Consider the following 26,059-nt stretch of genomic DNA (forward strand, 5'->3'; position numbering starts at 1 on the left):
ATGATTCAATCTAAATCCTATTGGGGGCACTAAACTGGAGTCTGAGATCAGCATCATCATACTGATTTGGTTCTCCTTTCTTTTGAGAAATTCCAAAATAAATGAATGATTTCATGAAAGAGTGCTAGCACAGATATGTTCAATACTTATTGGCACCTGTTGTGATTTTTGTATATTTATGGTGGTCCTGTGCCTTTTTTGTTTGTAGTTGATGATCTGAAATTGTACTGCAAATTTTTAATTTTTGTACAGTATTAGTCTTCCTGTAAGGATTGTGAATTTATTAGGATTTCTTTATGTGTCTGCCTCATTTACATGTTCAATGAGTAGTGAATCACAGATGAGATTTTTTTGCCTCAAGCATGTAAGAATTCCTTTCCGTTGAGGTGTTGCCAGAGCTAAGCCCGGGCTAGCCCATTGATGTTTTATGGGCATAACATGAGTTACACAGATCCCCTCACTCTAAGAAAGCCAAAAGGACATAACATTTTTTTTTTTAGTGTGTCTGTCATGCTGCCGTGGATATCCTGTTTATCGAAAGCCACACGCACATAAGTCATCATTATCGCCCATCCTGTTGTCGGTGTCATGAACTCATTAGTGCACAGCAGCAAAATGTATAACAGAACAGACAGTTGGAGCTAACACTGATTTTAATGTTTTCATCTACTTATAATCTAAGTCCAATCTTCTCCAAAGGACTTGTGAGGCTTGAATACAAGAAGCCCAGCTGCCTAATTTATCATCTAGAATACACAATAGTATATGCTAGACCCATAAGCAATGGGCACCTAATTCTGCACTGCACAAAATAAGGGGCCGATGAAATAAGACTCGTTTTCCTAAATGTGCACAGCCGCATTCCCTGGGAGGCCGATTCAAAACGTAAATGAGGGACTGCGTAAAAAAGGACGAACTAGGGAAGAATTGTGTTTCCCTACGGCCGGATTTTAAAAAACCCCTGCGCGCGCCGAGCCTATTTTGCATAGGCTTGGCGGCGCGCACAAGCCCCGGGACGCGCGTAAGTCCCGGGGCTTCACAAGGGGGCGTGTCGGGGGCGTGCCGGGTGGGCGGCGCGATTTTCGGGGTGTTCTGGGGGCGTGTCGGGGGCATGGCACCGGCCCGGGGGCGTGGTCGAGGCCTTCAGACCAGCCCCCGGGTCCGGAGGCCTGATTTCGGAGCGGCCTCAGAGGGAACAGGCAGCGCGCGCAGGGCTCGGCGCACACAAGTTGCACAAGTCGCCTGGTGCGCGAACAAAAGTACGCGCGCACGTAGATTTAGAAAATCTACCCCCTAGCTTGCAAATGCATCAGGCGCACACAATTGCAATGGGCGCGCAGCCGTTTTCTCCCACTTCAGGCCAATTTCGCCCCTTGCTATTGTGCACGTATAATGTGAGTGTAAAGTGTGTGTCCAGAATTTTTTTTTTTTACATCAAGCCATTATATTATACCTTTATTTTTAAACACCAAGCAGTAGATTTAAGTGTCCCCCATGCTACTGAAGTAAGAGGAGCCACATAGGACAGTATTTTTTAAAATTCTCATGAGAATTGACTTAACGCCACTTCCGGAGCTGGAGTTAAATTTGCCACATTAAAAATTGTGTGTTGGATGCCCAGCAATTTTCTGCATCAGAGGGTAATAGCTAATAGCCTCATCCACATGGAATTTACATGTGAATAGCACTATTGGCTACGCATTTATTTGGACACACGATTTGGACGCGCTAATCTCCTTATTGCATCGGGTGCTAGTCTAGCGCGTCCAAAACGAGTGTCCAACTGCGCATAAACCTGTGTGCTAGGCTGAGCGCACTTTATTGCATTGGCTTCTAAAGGTTTCAAGACCAGAAGGAGAATTCCTACACTTGACACGACACCAAGCAGCTAAATTGCCCATTTCGGTAAAAGTCCCTGCCTGACTAGAATATGTTTTAGATCATCAGTAAGCTAGCATGTTTTGAAAAAAGGCTTCCTATTCAGTAATGTCAGCATGTCTAGCTCAGTCTTGGTGGCCAGAATATAATACAGAAATGTGTTAAATAAATAGATATGCTGCCTATTTCTAGGGACCTTTGCTTTTGGTTTTTATTTTATTTTGCTTGCGAATTTAAATACTATAACAAAAAAAAGTCAGTGGCAAAATAACTTTGATATAACATACAGGAGAAAAATAAGTGGAAAAGTCATTTTTTCACCAATTTCTTTTTTGTTCTAACATTGAAATTTCTAGGCAAAATAAAAAAAAAAAAATGAAGGTCCCTACCTATTTCTTACAGCGAGGACATACCCAGAAGTTACTAGAAAATACCCAGACCATGGGACCTATGTACTAATTAGCATTTTTTTCATAGTCACAAAGAGGTCTATATACAGATATGGTTTGGATAGCAAAGTTAGCCGGATGAACTTATCTGACTATCTTTGGAGGTATATATTTTTTTTTTGTAATTGACACTTTTATTTAAAGTTAACAAGTACAATAAACAAAATACGTATACAACTATACAGAGTTTCGTCACATGCCTAGCACCAAGTAGAATTTCAAAGGTAAGGTGATGGTGACACAGGGTTATGCAAGCTATAACCAGCTACTTACAATGCTTTCCAAAAGGGACAAATAATATCATCGTATACATCACAACTGGCACCAGTAAATAAGAATAAAGGAGTTGTAAAAGGTAACACTTCAAAAGGTTTATGTGTGACACTGGATAAACAGACACAAATCTCGACATGAATGCATGAGTCAGAAGTCTCAAGAGCTCAACATGTTCTGGGTTAGAAACCATTGTGTTAAAGGCTTCCAAGTCTTCTTAAAAGTAAAGAGACGATTATGTCTAATAGCTGTAAGGTGTGCTAAGTGATAATAAGAATGCAGATGATATACAACTTTCGCGATAGAGGATAACTCAGGTTGTCTCCAATGTAAAGCTAATTCTATTCTTGCTGAAATATAAATTTCCTGACCCAAGTATTATGTATGTTTATTTAAACCAGATGTGGGGGTACCTAGCAGAACATAGCATGGATCTCTAAGTACCGTTAAATCAATAGACTGGCATACTCATTGAAAAAGCTGATCCCAGAATAGAGCAACCTTGCCACACTGCCACCATAAATGAAAAAAATGTACCAGTGTGGCCACAATTTAGAACCATCTGTCTTCTATGTCAGTGAGGATCTTCAAAAAGCATTGTGGAAGCAGTAAGAGGAGAGGATCACCTTGCTGGTGACTGAAAAGAATCAGTAAGTACTGCTTGGGAAAATTTTTAAAACGTAAAAGTATTGGGAATAAAACATAAAACTATTGGGGTATATTATTTAGTGTTTGTGTGTCTGTATTGAATAGCTAGACAGAGGGCAGGCAAAAACCAGGAATTTGTGTGTTTGTATTAAACGGTAATCAGAAAGGAAGGGGAAAAAATCAGAAGTTTGAATATTTGTATTAAATAGAGATGTGAATCGGAACTGGAATTGGTTCAGATTCCGGTTCCGATTCACATCGTGGTTTTTTTTTCGTCCGGCCCGATCGCAGTTTTGTTTATCGGCTGCGCCCGAGCCGATAAACAAAAAACCCACCCCGACCCTTTAAAACTAATCCCTTAGCTTCCCCCACCCTCCCGACCACCCCAAAAACATTTTACAGGTACCTGGTGGTCCAGTGGGGGTCCCGGGAGCGATCTCCCACTCTCGGGCCGTCGGCTGCCACTAATCAAAATGGCACGATGGCCTTTGCCCTTACCATGTTTAAAAATGGCGCGAGCCATCCAGTGCTCCTACCATGTGACCGGGGCCGGCCAATGGCACGGATACCCTGTCACATGGTAAGGGCAAAGGGCCATTGGCGCCATTTTGATTAGTGGCAGCCGACAGCCCGGGAGCGGGAGATCGCTCCCGGGACCCCCACTGGATCACCAGGTCCCTGTAAAAAGTTTTTTGGGGGGTTGGGAGGGTAGGGGAAGCTAAGGGATTAGTTTTAAAGGGTATTTTTATGTGCCATTTTTCCCGCCCTCCCCCAAACGATAAGAGAACCCCCACGAACAATATCGTGGGATTTTCCTATTGTTTTGGGGGAGCCCCCGATTTCTGACGATTTTGAAAATATCGACAATATTTTCAATCGTCCGAAGCCCGATTCACATCCCTAGTATTAAATAGGTAGTCAGAAAGGCAGGCAAAAAGCAGAAGTTAGTGTGTTTTGTATTAAGTAGGTAGTCAGAAAGGCAGACAAAAAGTAGAAGTTTGTGTGTTTTGTATTAAATAGGTAGTCAGAAAGGCAGGCCAAAAAACAGAAATTTGAGTGTTTATATTAAATAGGAAGTCAGAAAGGCAGGCAAAAATTCAGAAGTTTGTGTGTTTGTATTTCTCAACCCTCCCACCCACCCTTAGCTCATCCTTTAATTTTAGGCAGGTGACACTTTCACACTAAAAAAAAAAATGTAATAAAAAAATTTTAAAAATTAATCAGCCTTTTAACTTAAATTCAGGAATTCCCCACACCTTATCAAGAGTTTAATCATTCCCTTGTAGTTCACTACCAAATATATTGTGAATAAACTAATACATTTAAAGGAACCCAATTGTATGCAGTCTTACCCCCATAGCAACCTAAAACTTAACTAGGAACTGAACAAATTTAAGATGAAGGCAGTAGTCCAACAGCAAGAGGGTGGCCTCCCAATCTTCTGCATTGAGTGTCACAGTTATGATATTTTACCCACTGATGAGAAATTGTAAGTGTACATCTGATGCAAAGAGCTCCTGTCTCTCAGAAAATGAGTCCAATCTCTGGAGGCCAGAATGGCAGACCTGGAGGAGCTGAGGCAGACAGAGAGGTATATAGATGTGATCTTCAGGGATATCGTAGCCAAGACCCAACTCCAGTCTGGCAGTTCTGGTGCTACTTTGGAGGAGGAAGGTCTCATGATCGGAAAGCATCAACCTGGTGCAGCAGGAAATGATCCTGTAGCTTCAGGTGGTACATTGTCCTCTCAAATCAAAGGTGTTTATACCAGGGCTACTGCCCAGGAGGGAAGGGTTAGGTCAGCCATCATAGTTAGTGATTCAGTTATTAGGAATGTAGACAGCTGGATGGCTGGTGGGCATGAGTATTGCCTGGTAACATGCCTACCTGGTACGAAGGTGTTTTAGACAGTGCTGGGAAGTAGCCAGCTGTTGTGATACATGTTGGCACCAACAACATAGGAAAGTGTTGGAGAGAGGTTGTGGACACCAAATTTAGGTTCTTGGGTTGAAACCTGAAATCCAGAATCTCCAGGGTAGCATTCTTTGAAAAGCTCCCTGTTCTACATGCAGGTACCCAGAGGCAGGCAGAGCTCCGGAGTCTCAATGCTTGGATGAGACAATGGTGCAAGGAAAAGAGATTCAGTTTTTAACTGGGGAAACTTTTGGGGAAGGGGGACTCTTTTCTGAAGGGATGGACTCCACCTTAACCACGATGGAACCAGGCTGATGGTGCTAACCTTTAAAAAGAAGATAGAGCAGCTTTTAAACTAAATAAAAAGTCACTCAGCAGCGCATGGTTCGGAGGGAGGTATCTTCGAAGGATACTAATCACGCATTAGAATTAGGGCATCCCAACAGAGAGGTTCCAATTATAAGAAAAGTAATCCAAGTGCTAAAATTAAAAATTCACCTGAGCTAAAAGATTCCAGTTTATCCCTATCAACTGAAAAGCAGAATGAAAATACAAACAAAAAACACACTTTGAAATGTTTGTATGCTAATACCAGAAGTCTAAGAATTAAGATGGGAGAGTTAGAGTGTATAGCAGTGAATGAAGACAAAGACTTAATTGGCATCTCAGAGACATGGTGGAAAGAGGACAACCAATGGGATAAATTAAGAATTATAGGGGTACAATAAGTGTTTTAGAGTGTATGGCATAGACCTCATGGTATCATTAACAGCAAATCCAGGGCCAATCAAAGTTGATGTTATTTTTCTTAATTGAATGATATGTTTCTGTGATTACACTGTAATATGTAAAAATAATTCTAAAATTATGAACACTTAAACCATTAAAGATCCAACATTATTGTTCAATTCCTATACATCATGTCTCAAAATATGCGTGTGCACCAAAACTAAAAATGTGTCCATGAAACGTAATATTTAGTCTATTACTAATCTTAGACATCTGTCAACTCATTCCAGCACTCAGCACTAGGAGAGAGAACTGTTTGCATTAGACTCTCAGTCTCCTGTCTCACTCTAAATAAGTTCTTTGCTTACATCATGTCTCCACTTTTTATGTGTGACTTTTCACTGTGGCCTGTGTAGGCAGCAAGGCATCAAGCTACTTCTAGCAAAAGGCGAACTTAATGCTAAAATGTACTAGAAAAATACATGATCATTGGAATCATAAAGGACTACAAAACACAAAAAGGTCAATTTTAAAACCCGGTGTGTACACATGGATGCACCAATTTTATAACATGCGCGTGTTGATGCTCGCATGTTATAAAATCTGCTATCTGCACGCACATTTGCACCCGATTTTATATCGGTGCGCACAAGGGGCGACTCAAGAGTGTAAGATGGGAAATTTTATAAGATACGTGTGGTGACGCAATAGGCCCTTTCCCCAGTTCCCTCCCAGTCTGCACCAATAAAGGAGCAGACTAGGAGGGAACTTCCTAAAACCCCTAGCTAACCTGCCTCCCTTTTTCCTTAGCAACCCCTAAAACCCCGCTAAATATGCTAGGTTTTTTTGTTTCCCAACTTACCTGCTCTCTCATGAAGCAGCAGGTTGCGCATGCTGGTCCATTCCCGTCACATGCTTCAGTGGGCCAGTGTCTAATGGCATTGTCCCGCCCGCGCCCCACTCACGCCCTGCTTAGACCCTGCTCTCGGTCCGCCCCTTTTTCCTCACGCCGTTCTTCGGCACGTACCGTTCGAAATCCCTGCGGCACGTGCATGCCCCAACAATGCACATATCTCCCGGTTTTACGCACGCTGAGTATTAAAATCGGGCCTACAATGCATTTCCCCCATCAAAAGTTTAGAAATAGGCACTAAGAAAGGAAATGTGCAGACACGCATACATTTTGAGTTTAGTCAAAAGGGAAAATAACTTAAATTTATATCCTCTTGACAAGGAAAATTACTGTGTGTACGATTAGCCATTCGGGCTAATGGTTATAGGACATTCTATGATATACCAAACATGAGATATGTAATTAAGAAATATTAAGAAAAACCAATAATATCCCAAGGGTTAAATTATTTCGCATTTACTATGTGTATGCATGTTACCATAATTATCATATGTGATATTTCTGAATGATTCTAATACTAAGCATATAAAATTCAATATCAAAAAAGCAATCAAAGAAGCAAACGTCTTTGGTATAGGATGTTCATGAAGGTAGTCCAATAAATAGAGATGAAATAAGAATATGCAGCGCTGGTGACATTGTAGGAATAGTGAAGCACTGAGGCTTGAGCATTTTATCAGCTCTGGGAGCCCCAAAGACAACTCTGGAGCTGTATTAGGGCAACCCTCCCCCTAGCAACAGGAGGGAGCATGGAATGCCGCACAGCTCTGCCGACCGTGACCCCACCCACCCCCATCTCTTTAGTTGCGATGGCAACACCGTAGGAATAGTGAGGCACTGAGGCTTGAGCCTTTTACTGGCTCTGGGAGCCCCAAAGACAGTGCCGGAGCTGCATTAGGGCACCCTTTCCTCTAGTAACAGAAGGGAGAGTGGGAAACTGCAGCCTACCCACCATCCCTGTCTCTTTAGAGGTGACAGCAGTGCTGTAGGAGCCTGCCCCTTTGTGCACGCCTGGTCCACACCTCTAGACTGCATAACCCTACTGATCACGGAAAACTGTAAGTACAACTATGTCACCTCAATTCCCTATCCCTATAATATGACAGTGGAGGAGCCTTTCAATGGCTATTTCACTCTCTGCAAACAAGAATCCTCATCAACATTTATTTATTTATATATACCAACATTTGTTCTCACTTGAGATATCACACTGGTTTACATTCAGGTACTGGAGGTAGTTCTCTATCCCCAGAGGGCTTACAATCTAAGTTTTTGTACCTGAGGCAATGGAGGGTAAAGTGACTTGCCCAAGGTCACAAGGAGTGACAGCAGGACTTGAATGCTGGTCTCCTGGTTCATAGTCCACTGCTCTAACCACTAGGCTATTCCTTCTCCTCAAACTAATCAGCATACACCCTATCTTTATAACAACTACCATGTTCTTCGTTCTCTTAAAGGCACAATCTATCACAAAAAAATCAGCCATCATGTATGACTTTCTTGCCTCTGGATCCTACGACTGCTTGTGAGTAACTGAAACTTAGCTGGAAGAATATGATATACCGATCCTCATCCACTGCTGCCCACCTAACTTTTCATACTTTCATAAACCAAGACCAGGACAAAGAGGAGGAGGATGGGCTGTGTTCTTTAAATCCCTCTTGAAATTTACTATGTTAGATGCTTCTACCTCCACTCCTTATGAGATGCTATGTCTGAAATCCCAACTCATTAACATCTGTCTGACCTACAGCCCTCCTGGGCTACTCGCTAAGAATGTATTTCCCCTCTGCGAGGCACTCCTTAATCTCAATCTGAATCCCTCTACAACCATAATGTTACAGCTATGGCTGCTGTGCAACCGCCTCACCACCAGGGGTCCCTCTAGTGCTGGCTCTCCTGACAGGCCCAGTCCATCTCCCTTCTCCTCTCTATGTTCTGGGCTGTCCCTTATAACCCTGCCTGACAGTTCCCTCAGTGCTTCGGCATCGAGCTCGCCTGGGCTCCCTGCTCTAGCCTTCCTTGCTTGCTGTGCATTTGGTCCCTGGACCTTCCCTTGCCTTGCGCGGCCTTCGGGCCTTATTCCTTGCCTTGCCTTGCCTTGCCTTGCGCGGCCTTCGGGCCTTATTCCTTGCCTTGCCTTGCGCGGCCTTTGGGCCTTATTCCTTGCCTTGCCTTGCCTTGCCTTGCCTTGCGTGGCCTTCGGGCCTTATTCCTTGCCTTGTCTTGCCTTGCCTTGCGTGGCCTACAGGCCTTCTGTGTGTGTGTGGCCTACGGGCCTTCTGATCTGCCTTGCCCTGCTTACTGTGTGTGGCCTACGGGCCTTCTGTGTGTGTGTGGCCTACGGGCCTTCTGATCTGCCTTGCCCTGCTTACTGTGTGTGGCCTACGGGCCTTCTGTGTGTGTGTGGCCTACGGGCCTTCTGATCTGCCTTGCCCTGCTTACTGTGTGTGGCCTACGGGCCTTCTGTGTGTGTGTGGCCTACGGGCCTTCTGACCTGCCTTGCCCTGCTTACTGAGTGTGGCCTACGGGCCTTCTGTGTGTGTGTGGCCTACGGGCCTTCTGACCTGCCTTGTCCTGCTTACGGTGTGTGGCCTACGGGCCTTCTGTGTGTGTGTGTGGCCTACGGGCCTTCTGCCTTGCCCTGACCCAGCCTGGACCCAGACACTGCTACTTGCCGCCTGCCCTGACCCAGCCTGGACCCAGACACTGCTACTTGCCGCCTGCCCTGACCCAGCCTGGACCCAGACACTGCTACTTGCCGCCTGCCCTGACCCAGCCTGGACCCAGACACTGTTACTTGCCGCCTGCCCTGACCCAGCCTGGACCCAGACACTGTTTATAGCCTTTCCTGTCTCTCTCCACCTGAAGCCACCCTGCTGGGTAGTGTTCACGACTCCTGACCGGAGCCCAAGCGTAACACATAATCCTCAGCGATTTCAACCTTCACCTGCTGGCCCCTTCACCTGCTGGCCCCTTCAATATCTTTTTTGATACCTTCCTCCCATGTGGCTGGAAACAAATCATCTCCTCCTCTCCGCTCAAGAAAAGCAACTGTCTTGACTTAGTATTTGTTAATCCTTCTGGTTTTCACATAAATGAAGTAAATGTAGCCTTAATTGAAATCCCCTGGAGAGATGACTTTCTTAACCATTTCTCCTTTAGATGTAAATCACTTGAACGGACATCCCACAGAAATAATACTACTGCCATGAAATGAAGGCATCTAGACCTTATGACACTTGCATCCAACCTCACCCTAATTCTTGACAATAATTCCAGTAATTCACCTGAAGAACTCTTAGAACACTGGAACTCCTCCCTTACCTCCACCCTCGTCATGCTTGACCCCATGAAACCATTCTTAACCAAAAGAACAAACTCTGCACAATGGTATAATTCCACACTCCAAGCCCATAAATGTGAACTGAGGAAATATAAAAGAAAATGGCAGAAAGACCCAACACACACAAGCAACATGTTATATACTGATAAACCGGCATCTTACCAAGATGCCATCAACTCTGCAAAGAAATCCTATATCTGTTCGAAACTGTCAGCCATAAGAAACAACCCCAGAGAATTTTATATCTCCATAAAGAAAGTAATCAAACCCTGCTCAGCCCTCTCTACTCTCCCACCCATCCTTCCTGGGATGGATATTGCAGAGGCATTCTCCTCTTACTTCACTAATAAGACAACAACTATGTTACGATTCCTGCCCACAGAGCTACTCTCCGCGAGCAGGCCTCTCACCTTGCTTTAAGTTGCGCTGCTTTTGCGCCCTAGTGCCGCCGCTGGGACATCTCTTGCGGCTGGGAAGCCGCCGAAGCTCCGCTGCTGACGTCTCTTCAAGCAGCAGGGAAGCCGCGGACCTCTATCCTCCTTGCAGCCTAGTGCTGCTGCTGCCGATGCCAGGACCTTCGCGGCAGGCCACCGTGATGCTTTCTCTATGCAGCCCGGAGGCCATGCTGTTGCGTCCCGGACCGCCGTACCCAGACCCACCTCTCGCGGCAGGGAGCCGTGGATCAGTTTCTCTGAGTGGCAGGGGAAAGCTGCTGCCACTCCAATGTCATCTTGCGGCCGGGAGGTCGCCACGAAGCCTGCCTGTCCGCCTGCGTCAGTTTGCAGGGAGAGCACCGCTGTCCATGGTGCTGCTCCTTCCTGTGTCCTGCCTCTAGGCACTGGCGCGCGCCTCTTCACTGTATTTAAAAGGCCCGTGACTGGATATGCCCCGGGCCCCACCTAATGACTGCTTCCTGCTTCAGCCCTATAAAAGGGCCCTGCCTGCCTTCATTCAGGGCCTTGGGACTGGTTTCACAGTCGTCTGTGTCCTTCTCTTCGGTCCAGGTCCTCCATGTTCTTCTCCTGCTTTGACGGCTTCATATTCGTATTCCTGATGTCCTTTGTCCGTGCTTCCAGATGTCTTCATGTTCTTGATGTGCTTCGGTCGTGCCTCCAGACGTCTCTGTGTTCCTTATATCCTTTGTCCGTACCTCCTGATGTCCGATGTTCCTTCCTGATGCCCTTGTCTTCGCTTCTGCCTCCAGTTCCTTGGTTCCTGGATTTCCAATTTCCCAGCGTGCCATTGACATGGTCCGTGACCAGCCCACAGGCGGGCTATGTAGGGCACCTCATGGCACATTGCCATCTTCATCTCCACAGTGCTAGCCTCCGGAAGACTTCTGCTTGTCCCCTGTCTCTTGAATCCTGAGTTGTCGGAGAATTCCTTTATCTTGTATCTTGAGCTTGTGTCCCCTCCTTGTCTTTGGAGTCCCTTGCATTTGTGGCCATCCATGTCTAAGACTCTGTTTGAACCTGCTCTGCTTCAGCGTGGTCCGCGACCAGCCTCTGGCGGCTGTGTAGGGCGCGCCCCAGTGCAGGCCTCTTCAGGATCTTCACCATGTTCCAGCCACCTACTTCACACCTCTTCTAGAGCCTGCTTCGAGCCCAGCATGGTCCGTGACCAGCCCTGCAGGTGGGCTGTGTAGGGCACGCTGCGTCGCAGCCTCAACCCAGTTCTTGATCTTGCTCCTGTATACTTTTGTCTGCAGTACCTTGTTCCTGAACCTTCGTCGAAAAGTCTTTGCCTGAGTCTTCGCCTATGTCTTCATCCAAGAGTCTTTGCCTATGTCTTCGTCCAAGAGTCTTCCATGTTCCAAGGCCTCTGTCTGCCTTTGTCCTCTGTCCGGCCTGCCGCCTATTGCCATTACCCAGCGGCAGGTCCGAAAGGGCTTGGAACGGTCGGAGGACTGTTCATTGACCAACATTGCATTGCTGGTCTTCTTGGGGAGTGCAGGTCCAGTAGAGGGTCAGACCTTCATTCTTCTTGTCTTCGCTCCAGCCTTGTTTTGTTCCTTGTCTGCCCATGCTTGCATCGGCTCACCTCTCGCTGCGCTCTCGGGGCTCCTCCCTGATTGGCGTGGCAATCCAAGGGCTCACATCTCCCATCAGAAGCGACCACGCCTCCGCGCTCTTAACAAATTGCCAACAACACCTTCAATAATTCTTTTACTGAAAAACCTGATGTTGATCACAACATTGATGGCACAATTTGGAAATGCTTTGATGTCATCACAGCATCTGACGCTACTAAGATTATCAAGAATCTGAAACCATCATCTAATCCCCTCAACCCATGCCATACTTCACTACTTAAACTGACCACACTGCTTTGTATATTACTAAGTTCATTAACTCCTCTTTACAACATGGTATCATCCCAGACCTACTAAAACATGCTTCATCTGATCCATATTTAAAAACCCTCAGCTGACCCCACCATCATCTCCAACTATCACCTGATCTCTGCTCTCTCATTCATGGCCAAAGGATTAGAAACAGCAGTACGTCACCAACTTTGCAACTTCATTGATATGAATAATATCCTCAACCAATATCAGTTTGCATTCAGAAAACACCTCAGCACCAAATTATTGCTGCTTTCCAGCTTTGACACAGTGAGACATGATTATGATCAAGGCTCAGCGTTCCTCCTATATCTTCTTGACATCTCTGCAGCATTTGACACCATCCATCAGCCCATCCTACTCTCAAGACTGCACTCCATAGGCATAACTGGCTCTGTGCTAACATGGTTCTCCTCATATCTCAACAACAGGATCCAAGAAGTCCAAATTGACTCTTTTACTTCCTCCTCAATGCTTCTGAGCTCTTGGGTCCCTCAAGGTTTGGCTGTCTCTGCTGCTGTGTTCAACCTTTACCTAAATCCATTATGCCGTATCCTAGATGATCTTGGAGTATACTACAAAATTTATGCTGATGATATTCAAGTCTTCTATCCTCTGAAGGAAATATGGGCCCTTACAGAATCTCCCTTCACCCATTGTCTTACCATAATCCAAAAATGGCTCAACAGCAAGAAATTGGCTTGCAACATATCAAAAATGGAAATCATTACATTATCCTGCCACCCAATCACTAACATACCTAACCTTTTCTTTTTTGATTTCCATTCCATCCCCATTTCCCAAAGTGTAAGAAATCTTGGAGTCACAATCCATGTGTGACCATATAAGAACTTGGAGTCTCTCTCCATGTGTGACCATATAAGAACTATTACCAACTCATTAAACAAACTATGCTTACTCCGTCATCTTAAGTCCCTTCTTGAGCATTCAGACTTCAGGTCTGTTCTTCAAACACTACTATTCTCCAGGATAGATTATTGCAACTTCCTCCTAACAGGTCTACCTGTATATGCCATACATTCTCAGCAGATAATACAAAACTCAGCAGCAAGACTCCTTACAAGCACCTGCATGTGCGATCACATCTCTCCTGTGCTCAAATCTCTGCACTGATTTCCTATCACTCTCCGAGTACAATACAAGCTTGCCATGATTATTCACGCATCGATCCACAATCTACACTCCACGTGGATTTCCTCAATAATAAAAACCTACACCCCCTGCTCTTTCAGTTTGTCTAACCATATGATATTAGATGTTCTTCCGCCAAAGTTCACCCACCTTATAGAAACCAGAGAACGCACATTCTTCTCCACAGGACCACTCCTTTGGAACAGTCTACCTAAGGAAGTAAGATGTCTCCAAGAAAGAACATTCTTTTAAAAATCCCTAAAACACTCCTTTTCAAGAAAACGTTCCCAAATCTAAATTGACTCTGGACCCCACCTCTGATGGTGCTACTTGCTGATTTCTGTTTCACCTCCTACCATTTTGGGCACCATTTAGCTGTATTTTGTCCTCATCTCTCTCCCTTTCCCATAAGAATATATTCCCCAGATTCTTATTTGCTCCCCCCCTCCTTTGAATCATGCTATCCCCTTCTCAGAAGAACCTGTTTCTCCCCCTCCCCTATGATTTTGTTATTCCCCGCTCTTAAGAAGTATACATTGTATTGAGAGGTAATCCAGATTTTTCCCCAGGATCACAAACCGTGGGCTTTCAGGATTGGACGTCCCAGGGTATTGAATACCTTGGCCATGTTCTAGACGGTGAGGGCAATCTCATGTCCCATAAAGATATAATTGAACAATATGGGCTGTCCTTCCGTCACATTTTTCCCTACCTACAAGTACACCACTATGTAAACTCACTTCCGGTGGAGACTAGGCGGGTACAGGTCTTTCACAAGCTGGAAGCATTTTTTGCATTATCAGCGCAGAAGGTTCCCACACTAGCTAAATACTATAGGAAGCTTATGGGGAATACTATGGAGGAAATTACTACGACCCTGGCTGGGCGTTGGAACGGGGCAGGAGGGACGGTGGTAACGGTTTCAGACCTGCAAAACTGTTTCAGTCATATATCAAGAATCTCCTCTAATACTTATTATCGGGAGATGCTATTTAAATTCTTATGGAGAGCCTTTATTCCACCCGTCAGGGCAGTTCATTATAAGTTAGTGGCTTCTAGACAGTGTGGGAAATGTAACACGGCTGAAGGCTCCTTACAGCACATGTTTTGGGACTGCCTGCGAGTGCGGCGGTTTTGGACACGGCTGGTGCGATATTTGGAGGGGTTATTGGATGTGGTGCTCCCTATTACTATAGATTTGATATTGTTTGGACAGTTCTCACGCAGCAGGATTCGAGGACAAGGACCGCGGCTGTTGCTTCGGAAGGCCTTCGCAGTGGGGAAGAAGATGATTTTATTGAACTGGCAATCCTCCAAACCGCCCTCCTATTGGCAATGGCGAAACCACTTTCATCGGCTGTTACTGATGGATAAGCAATGGGCGGGCACTTCTTTTCAGCAGGAACGTCGCTTCCTCAATGTTTGGGACTTATATTCAATCTTTGTCTCACCGGGTTCGTAGTCATCTATTGAATGGAGTAGCCATGCAGGGTCTGAATTCCTTGTGAATAGCTGGACTGAGTGGACGGATAAAGGGCCAAGGAGCTGTGGGGTTAGGGGGGGAGGACTCTCGGTCTGAGGGGGGGAGGGGGGAACTATGGCGTTTGGACATTGATGCTCAAAGTAATGGTGGACTGGCCGCCGGGTTACATCAAACGTGGAATGATGCTTGTACACATTGTAGAAGTGGGAAATACTGTTTGCTAATTGCTGTACACCATTGCTTGCCTTATTTGTTGTAATCAATAAAAACTGTTTGACATTAATGCCTAGTTCCAACAAAGGTCCTGGTCCAACAAAGATATCTCCGTTTCACCCTCTCTCATAAGGGCTTTCTCAGGGACTAACCCGAAATTATACTTTGAAAATACTTCTTCCAATCTTGTCCAACAATCAAAAAGAGTCTTGAATCCTGAGTCTTGAATTCTGTCCTGGTCTTCGGAGTTCCTGGTACCTGCTTCCATCCATGCCTAAAGACTGTGCCAGAGTCTGCTTCACCTTCAGCATGGTCCGCAACCAGCCATGAGTGGCTGTGTAGGGCATGAGGCGATGCAGCACTCACTCAGTACTTTTCCTATATTCTGAATCGTTGTCTGAAACCTCCAAGCAACCTGAATCCTTGACTGAGTCTACTGAGTATTCTGAGTCCTTGTCTGAGTTCCTTGAGTATCCTGAGTCTACGTCTATGTCCTCTGAATATCCTGAATCTTCGTCTGAGTCTTCTTATTCCTGCCCTCAGCCTCTGTCCATCCTGTCGCATCTGCCGTACCCAGCAGCAGATCCAAAAGGGCTATTGAGTTGCCGGACCAGAGACCAACATTGCGTCGTTGGGTCTCTTTGATGAGTTCAGGTTCGGCAGAGGCAAGGCTCCTGATCTTCAGCCTGTCCTCCTGTGCTTGGACTCGTCTCGCCTGCTTAGGTGCTTTCCCGGAGCCCCTCTGCGGTTGTGCCGTGGTCCAAGGGCACATGAATCTCCCCAGAATTGGGACCGCTTCTCAGCACTCCCGTAATACAGATTTCTCATGTCTCCCTTGACATGTCCTGAAAATGGATAGGACTCTAAGGCAAAACATTATTTTGGATACACACACACACACACACTAGTGATCCCATAAAACGTTTCCTTCAGAAAATAGACTAAACTAATATGCTTCTGCTCTATTTAGGTATGTCTATTAATGCATTCTTTCTTTCACATGCAGTACTTGTTCCATAGTGAAGATAAATGTGTTTACGATTCTGTATCGAAACCTTTTTTCAGACACACCATGAAAGAATGCCTGAAAGACATGAAGCTACTTGCTGTTGTATTTCGATTAAAAAAAAAAAAAATACATTCTAGCCCTAGCAGCAAACTGGGGGAAACGTGCATTTAATAATTTTGCAAGCTTCAAGAGACTGAAGAACTATAAACTAATTAATTCATGTGTTTATATTTAACTCTATGCTTTGAGACACATACAAAATACATAGCGCTCATTTCTCCCCCATCCCTTTCTCCCTTCCCCTTCCCCTCCCCCCACACCCCACAATCCACCAAAATTAAAATACAAAGAAGCAGGCCATAGCAAATCGAGGTTCACCCCTTTCCATGATTTTTAAATAAAAGTTCCAGAACCACTCCTGCCACTCCTTCTGGAAAATACCACAGCATTGAAAGCCCTCCATACCACATACGATGGTGGTCCTGGGAATATCAGGCCACCACCGCTTAAAGGGCTGTATGGTCTTTATCTGCCATTATGTGCTCATTTTCTATGTTTCTATCAGATATGATCATCCCTAGATCCCTCACCTCCTAACCTCCCCCCTTATGTATAGTGCCCCTCGGCTTCTGAATACTAAAGGATCCATATTCAAAGGGATTTGTACAGCTAAATCTGGACTTAGCAGGACAAATCCGGGGCTGGCGTGGGAGAGGTGGGGGGTAAATTTCCCACTGATTTGACTACCTTTGAATTATCTTGCTGAGATGTTAAGTAGCTAAAAACTTAACCAGATAAGTCAGAGGCGACCCGAGAAGGATCAAAGTTATCCACCTAACTTAGAGGCGCATTCACTATGCCATGTTAGGTGAACACTAGTGATAAATATGAGATCATGTTCAGCTTAGAAGTGAGGCTCATGGTGTGTACAAAACAAACCCATTTGGAGAGACTATCCCTGACATCAACAAACCCAAATATCCAAAAGTGCTGAAGTATGAAAGTACATGGCCAACATCGGTCTTTAACCTTAACTTGGACAAGCATTCTGACAAGTAGAAGGAATGAGTGAGAATCTGCCAGCAAATGTGAGGGAAGAGGCAACCAAATTCGCAAAACAAAAAACAAGCTTTTAAAAGAATCAGACCAGCAAAAGAGGAAAAACCATTGGCAAAAGAATAAATGCAGTGGAAGATATAGTTACTTCAGTAATCACATATAGATCAAAACCTGACATGGGAATGGTTAAGGGGAGGTGAACTTAAACCTGAACATGAGAACTGAAGCACAGGGCAGTAAACTACAGAGAAGATGGTTCACAGCCAGCACAGAAGAAATTGGTAATACAGACAAATGCAGATTCTGTAAAACAGAACTGGAAATGGTTACACGTCACATCTGTGAGTGTGATGTGCTGAACTGCCAATGTCAGAAGACTTGTATACAGAAAAGCACAATAAGATGGTCTTAAAATGTACTGTCTGTGTTCCTGTAGTTTTGCTGAATGAGATGGAGGTGTATCTGGATGTAAATGGATGGTAAATGGATGGTGATGATAGAAGCATTTCGATTTTGAATTTCACCAGTTGAGTCTAGGAAGCAATATTGATGATCCACGAAACTATTGGAAAACAAATGAAAGTATTCCTTTTTAATGCAATAAAAAATATATAAAAAATTAATCTGTAGTGCAATGCAAGTAGGACCTATGATTATAAAAGTTAGCTCATTCAGCAAAAGGCTATAAGGGCTAAAAATAAAACTGTGTGTCTACACCTGTGCTTATGAGGTCCTTTCTTTTTCAATAATTAATTATGCTGTAATAATGTGAATTATTTGTTGGCATGCTGTTGTTCTTGGGTATCATAGAGATGCATTCTATTTTTGGACTCTTGGTTGTAATTTGTGTGCAAATCAAACTCATTTGGAGACACTACCTTATGAGGACCTACAACTTTGATAAGAAAGCAGAACAATTCAGATTTCGATAGATTACTGCACAGAAGTTACATGCTAACAAAATGCCTCACTTCGGTCACACATGCTAGATGGAGAAAGGCCTTCACCAAATACAGAATAAGTCACCACAAATTAGAAATAGCAATATGCAGACAAAAACTAAACTGGAAACCCCAGAAAAACCCGACTCTACATGCAGGGCAACATAGGAGAATAAAAACAGAAATGCATGTCGTCCCATAAAGGTGAATTTTCAAAAATTATGCACATGAAAAATAGCACTTATGCATGTAAAATAGCATATACGCAAGTATATGTTATTTTAGAAACCTCAACATATACGTGTAGATCAGGGTCCATGAGTAAATTTGTGTGTGTAAAAAAGGGGTGGGTCAGGGGTGTTCCAGGGCAGGGACAACATACACATGAATTAGTTGCTACTTTGTAAGAAATCTATGCATGTAAATTTGGTACTTTATTTATTCATTGTTTTATTCATTTGATTTATATTCCAGTTTTCAGGCACTTCAAAGTGGATTACGTTTAGGTACTGTAGGTATTTCCCTGTATTAGAAGGCTGAGAATCTAACAGAGTCATCCATTAAAATGCGTTATGGCATTAATGCCCGCGATAACGCCATAACTCAAGCGATAATTGTAGAACTGAATGGGGCAAATAAAAAGTTTTGCAAGGGATGGGTGTTGCAGTCCTGGCCGCGAGCACCGCGGCCAGGCCCTTACCTTCTTGTTCCCAGACCTGCTTCCGCCTCCGGAGCCCTGGCTTGCGGCCTGTTTGGTGGCGTCCTCGCTGGGGAGGCACCGCCGGGAAGGTGCCTGAGGACGCCCTGCTCCTAGGCACTCGCGTGCGCCACTTGGGTGCCTTTCTAGCCCGTTTCCCGCCAGTGGTGACTCCACCCAGTTCCTGATGTCAGACACCGTGGCCTTGATAAGCCGGCCGTGGCCATTCAGTCCTCGCCTTGCAACGGGTTAGCTTCCCGGTTTACTGTTGCGCTGTGCCCCGGAGTGACTTGCTTGGCTTTGTCTCTCCGTTCCTGCTACAGTACCAGCTTGGTTCCTGCTTGCCTGCTACAGTACCTGCTTGGTTCCTGCCTGCCTGCTACAGTACCTGCTTGGTTCCTGTCTGCTTGCTACAGTGCCTACTTGGTTCCTGCTTACCAGCTACAGTTCCTGCCTGGTTCCAGAACCCGTACCCAGTTACAGTATTGCTACTGTCTTAGTCTGGTTCCAGTTACCTTTTCTGATCCACGACCCGCCTAAGTCCCAGTGGCCAGGCCCCTACGGGCTCCTCCCGGAGGGCTTCGGCTTCCAAGGGTGAAGCCACCTAAGTCCCAGCGGTTGGGCTCCTACGGACTCCTCCCGGGGGAGTACCAGCTTCCAGGGTGAAGAGCATCTACGTCCCGCCTGAACATCTGCCTCCTGGCCTGCTATTCTTTAGAGACATTGACCATCTATTCCCAGTCTCCAGCAGGTCGGCCCAAGGGTCCACTAAACTGAGACTCCCACAACAGTGGGATTGGAGAGGGGTTAATGAAAACGAGGGGCATTATCGCCTGTGTGATAGAGTAATGCATGCTATCGCATGTTTTTAACGCCAAAAATAACTTACCTTTTTTCCTGGCGTTGAGCTGTGCAATATGCCCAAAATAGCTGTAATACAATTTGCGAATGGCGATTGCGTGATTTGTGCTAAAGATTACAAATTGCATTTTGACCATTTCTGGGGTGGGGGGGTAGAGAGAGATCCTCTGGGGAGGTCTTCACAGTATTCAACTATTTATATCACTATAGGAGGACCAGCTAATAACCTGAGGTGAACATTTGGTGGTGGTTTAGGGTTTTGGGGCCAGTATGACGTACAGAGTGAGACGTACGAACAGCACAATACAACCTCAGTGAAGATTTGATGTCATTTGGAGTGAGGAAAGTCTCACAAAGATAAGATTTGTACAATGTTCTCTCACCCTAACTTGATGGTACCCTGTTAGGGAGTGCATGTTCTCTCGCCCTAGCTTGATGGTACCCTGTTAAGGAGCGCATCAAGCGGCGAGAGAACATTGTAGAATTCTGATCTTTGTGAGACTTTCCTCACTCCAAATGACTTCAAATCTTCACGAGGTGTACTGCGCTGTTCGTATGTCTCACTCTGCATGTCAAACTGGCCCCAAACCCTAAACCTCCACCAGATCCTGACTAACAGGGGATAAATGCATGTAAAATCTACTTGCATATTCCTTTAAAATTGAAAGGAAAGATACACATGTATATCATTTGTACAAACTTAGGAGGCTAAATTCCAGCTAAGTAGCATCTTTGCCACTACTCAGATGGACAGATTCCAATTTATCCATTTAAGTAGCGCTTTTTAGACTTATCTGGCTAACAAGGTCATGCTTTATTCTGCGATGGGCCATTATCACATGCATTAGGGCCTACTGTACGTGATAACGGCTGCATTGCAGCAATGCCATGCTGATTAGGGGAAGGGGAGGAGTGTGGGTGGGGTTAGGGCCCAGCAGTGCTGCCAGCGATAATGTTTTCCATATTATCGCCAGCAGCACCGCGGGAAATAACACCACTTTTTCCTGTGCCGCTATGGGGGCGACAGTGAGCGGCGCAGCCATACCACAGCAGGCAAAACTGCACCACCACGATGCGGCTAGCTGCCCACTATCACCCCCCACCACACACACACTCCTTTTTTTTTGCAACTCATCATTCCGCTATTTGACTTAGCCGGATAAGTAGCATTTAAAGACTTATAGGTCTAACTAGTGCTTTTTTTTTAGACATCTGGCTTGCCACTACTTATCTGGCCTTACCGCTACCCAACAAGGTAAAAGAAATATATGAAGGAAAAATAAATATCTCTCACAATATAGATGCAACAAAAATATATATAGAGAGAATACAAATGAAAATCTTTCAAAATTACACTTAAAGCTACCACTTTAATATATAAATTTACAAAATGAATATACAAAATAAACATAATGTACATATCATTAATGTACATTAATGTATAAAATACGAGAATAATTTAACATAAATTGGTAGAATAACTTATATAAGTCATTTCTATTACAAGAAAATATATACAATAAAAATTATGTAAAATCACTCTCCACCAATTCAACATCCACATTCACACACAATCTCATACATTCATCTCATAAGCACAGCACAACCATCAATATGCAGGTAAAATCTATTTTTGAAAAGATGCAAATATTAAATTCAACTATCATCTACCAGCAGATATTACTTCTACACCTTTTTTATGTATGGATAACAAAACACTATAGATGAAGAATCACATCCGATTGATGCAGCAAACACATTGAAAATGTCATCTATGGTGTTTTATTATCCATACATAAAAAAGGAGCTATATGAGAAAAGAGAGCCTTATTGGAAATAATACATAGTTTATATAAAGGCAATTTGACGATATAAGTTATTCCCTTGATGAAGCCTTATGATGGGCAAAAAGAAAATGTCTTTGTCGGGAACATTAGTTTGTTTTTTTTTATATTTATATCTTTATTGACTTTTTTCAATTCAATACAAAAAACCAATAATAAGTATACATTTCATGAAATTTCCAACTTAATTCCTCTACAATTCTCTCTTGTTATTATTTACCCATCAATCAGAAATTGTTACCCACCAACAAACAAAAACAGAAGCTCAGTAATAAGGGGAGTGCTAAAACAAATTAAATTCTCTTTCCATACATCATCCATAGTTATGCTCTGAATACTAATTTACTACTCACTGGGAGGTGTAGGAGAAGTGACTGTTCTCCTTTGTTCTATAAAATTAATTAACTGATCAGGTGTGAAAAACACAAAAGTATCTTGTTCCTTCTTCAGCATACATTTGCAGGGAAATCTCAGAGTGAAAGAGTATCCCATAGAAATTACTGCCTGACGGTGAACCAAAAATTCCTTTCTTTTTTGCTGAGTAGCATATGATAGGTCGGGAAAAATCTTTATCATATCGTCACAGAATGATATGGGGTATATTGAAAAATATTTTCTCATGACCTTATTAAGGTCTAGTAAATTCTGAAATGCTACAAGTAAAACCCCTCTATCTACTATTCTGCTTTCCGAATTTTCTAGAAAATTGGAAAGATTACCTTGAAAAGGTAACTCTGATGTATTTAAATTTGGGCTTCTCTTGGGTAGGAAGTAACAGAAACTTATAAAAGGTAATTCATTTTCTGGAAATAATAAAACTTCCTTCAAAAATTGAAGTAATGTCTCCATGGGAACTTGGCCTACCACCCTTGGGAAATTTAACATCCTTAAATTAAGACGTTTAGAGTTATTTTCAAAGATTTCCAATCTTCTCGATAATGAATTTCTATCTTTAGCTACAACAGCCTGAAATTCCATATTTTTTTTTATCCTCTAATTTTTGGATTCTTTCCTCAGACTTTTTTACCTCTTCTCGTACTGCCATTACACTCTGCAGATTATTCCCTGCAATAAGATCTATCTTTTTTTCCAAACCCTTCATATTCATATTCATTACAGTCATCAAGTCCCACAACTGTTCCAGTGTTACCACCTGAGGGCGTGTTGGAATCTCTATTACCTCGTGACTGGGAGCAGGATCTTCCCCTCCATTCCTGGTAATTGGGGTTGAACAAGCTCCCAGAAATTCTGTAGCTTCGTCCTCACCACCTTCCATGCCTGGAGGGCTTTCTTCACGATTTACCAAGATTAACTTGGACTCAGTGGAATTAAACTGCTGTGTTGAATTCCCAGGCGAGGTTTCACTTCCCCTCTGTATTGGTGGCAATCCCAGGTTTGGGCTCAGCGAAGCCTCCTCTAATGACCCAGTTCTTTCTCCCATAAGAGCTGGGTCTGCAGTATCCTTGGTTGCCGGAGATTTCAGAGCTGCGTTAGTCATATAGCGGACAATCTCTTGTTGGATTGGGGATGGGAGGGGTGCCTGAGGATACACCCTTACCCTCCCCTTTCGTTTAGGAGGCATAACAAACTTTATTATTCAGTTTCCAAGAGAGGTCGCTTATAAGTCCAACTTACTATGTGCAGTATTCTTCTGGGCTTCTGTGGCGGCTGAGTGGTCGCGAGGATAGTGCCCCGCCCATCCGCACTAATCCGTACTAAGCCGGACAAAGCCGCGTGCACCTAAGGGGCGCGCGCGGCTTTGGCGGTGCGCCGGCGGCTGCGGTGCGCCGCAAAGCGCCGATTTTGTAGGCGCCTCGGGTCCCAAAGATGACGTCAGGGCCGGCAAGGGGATGTTGGAAAGTCGCTCCTGCAGCTCACCCAGGTACTTCCTCCACGCTCAGGCTCAGCTGCAACCTGAACGCCGCACAGCGCCGATTTTGTAGGCGCCTCGGGTCCCAAAGATGACGTCAGGGCCGGCAAGGGGATGTTGGAAAGTCGCTCCTGCAGCTCACCCAGGTACTTCCTCCACGCTCAGGCTCAGCTGCAACCTGAACGCCGCACAGCGCCGATTTTGTAGGCGCCTCGGGTCCCAAAGATGACGTCAGGGCCGGCAAGGGGATGTTGGAAAGTCGCTCCTGCAGCTCACCCAGGTACTTCCTCCACGCTCAGGCTCAGCTGCAACCTGAACGCCGCACAGCGCCGATTTTGTAGGCGCCTCGGGTCCCAAAGATGACGTCAGGGCCGGCAAGGGGATGTTGGAAAGTCGCTCCTGCAGCTCACCCAGGTACTTCCTCCACGCTCAGGCTCAGCTGCAACCTGAACGCCGCACAGCGCCGATTTTGTAGGCGCCTCGGGTCCCAAAGATGACGTCAGGGCCGGCAAGGGGATGTTGGAAAGTCGCTCCTGCAGCTCACCCAGGTACTTCCTCCCCGCTCAGGCTCAGCTGCCGGGAACATTAGTTTAAATTGAATACGACAGTTGAGAAATGCCAGGAATGCCAGCTTAAGTTGAAAACGGCAATCGGGAAATGTTCGCCACGCGCTCAGAGGGAAAGCAGAATTGTAGCTGTAAAGAGTAGTTGGGAACGACTTACCTTGTAATCAACTGTTGGAAAAAATTGTTTTGTATTTTCAACGAGAAAGTAGATACGGCAAGAAAACAGATATGGCAAGAAAACAGAAGCTAAAATTCTTCATTATTTTAGTGAAGAACAGACATTATAGAAGAAATATGTGCCAATAAACGATAGCTGAATTTAATATTTGTGTCTTTTCAAAAAAAGATTTTACCTGCATATTGATGGTTGTACTGTGCTTATGGGATGAATGTATGAGTTAGTGTGTGAATATGAATATTGAATTGGTGGAGAGTGATTTTACATTATTTTTATTGTATGCATTTTCTTGTAATAGTTGTTACGCTCGGGCTGTGTTCTGGTGTTGTGAACACCACCCAGAAGGGTGGCTCCAGGTGGAAAGAGATAGGGATGGCTGGGAGCAGTGTCAAAATCCAGGCTGGGTCAAGGCAGGCAACAGTGTCAGAGTCCAGGCTGGGTCAGGGCAGGCAGCAAGCAACAGTGTCAGGGTCCAGGCTGGGTCAAGGCAGGTGGCAGGCAACAGTGTCAGAGTCCAGGCTGGGTCAGGGCAGGCGGCAAGCAACAGTGTCAGGTTCCAGGCTGGGTCAAGGCAGGCGGCAGGCAACAGTGTCAGAGTCCAGGCTGGGTCAAGGCAGGCGGCAGGCAACAGTGTCAGAGTCCAGGCTGGGTCAGGGCACCTAGTAGTAAGACAGAGAGCCTGAAGGCCACACACACATATGCACGGCAAGGCAGAAAGCCCGAAGGCCACACACGCACACGCACGGCAAGGTAGAGAGCCCAAAGGCCACACACACAGCAGGGCAGCGGGCCAGGAGGCCCCACATGCACACAGTAGGACAGCGGACCCGAAGGCCTCACTCACACGGCAGAGCAGAGGGCCCGGAGGCCTAACTCACACGGCTGGGCAGAGGGCCCGAGGACCGCACGCGCAGTGAGCAAGGCAAGGCAGGGCAGAAGCCCGAAGACCACACACAGCGTAAGGCAAGGCAAAGCAGGGTAGAAGGCCCGAAGGCCACACACAGCGCAAGGCAAGGCAAAGCAGGGTAGAAGGCCCGAAGGCCACACACAGCATTTATTACATACATTTATTACATGTTTGCATGCATATGTGGGTGTATTTTATACCTGCTCATTTCATATGCTTGCAGGTTATAAAATATTGTAGAAACATATTTCACCCGCATTAGCCCAGCTAGATAATTTATCACTCAGTTCTGGTATATTTCAACCATGTTAAAACAGACAGCTATCCTACCTATCCCTAAAAATAAATCGATGGATCCTACCGATATTACCAACCTTCATCCAATGTCCTCACTGCCCACCCTAGCAAAGACAATAGAATCTGTAGTTCTTCACCAATTTACTAAATACATTGCAGATAACATTCTTAATCCAAACCAACATGGCTTCCGCAAAGATCACAGCATTGAAACTCTTCTCCTCTCATCTTTTAACTCTACCATTCATGGCTTTGACTCTAACATAGGTTATATTCTAGTTTTTCTTGATATTTATTTTATTTATTTATTTATTTAAAAAGTCTTCTATACCGATGTTAGTCGAAACATCACCTCGGTTTACATGGAACAAAAGCAACGGAAATTACAAGTAACAGGGGAAGGGTAAGGGGTACAAAAAACCATAAGGAGAGCAGATAAGCATAGGAACAAACAACAAGTGAACTATAATGTCATAAGAACAAGGTCA

Source organism: Rhinatrema bivittatum, chromosome 1 (assembly GCF_901001135.1).
Source record: "Rhinatrema bivittatum chromosome 1, aRhiBiv1.1, whole genome shotgun sequence".
Classification (NCBI taxonomy): domain Eukaryota; kingdom Metazoa; phylum Chordata; class Amphibia; order Gymnophiona; family Rhinatrematidae; genus Rhinatrema; species Rhinatrema bivittatum.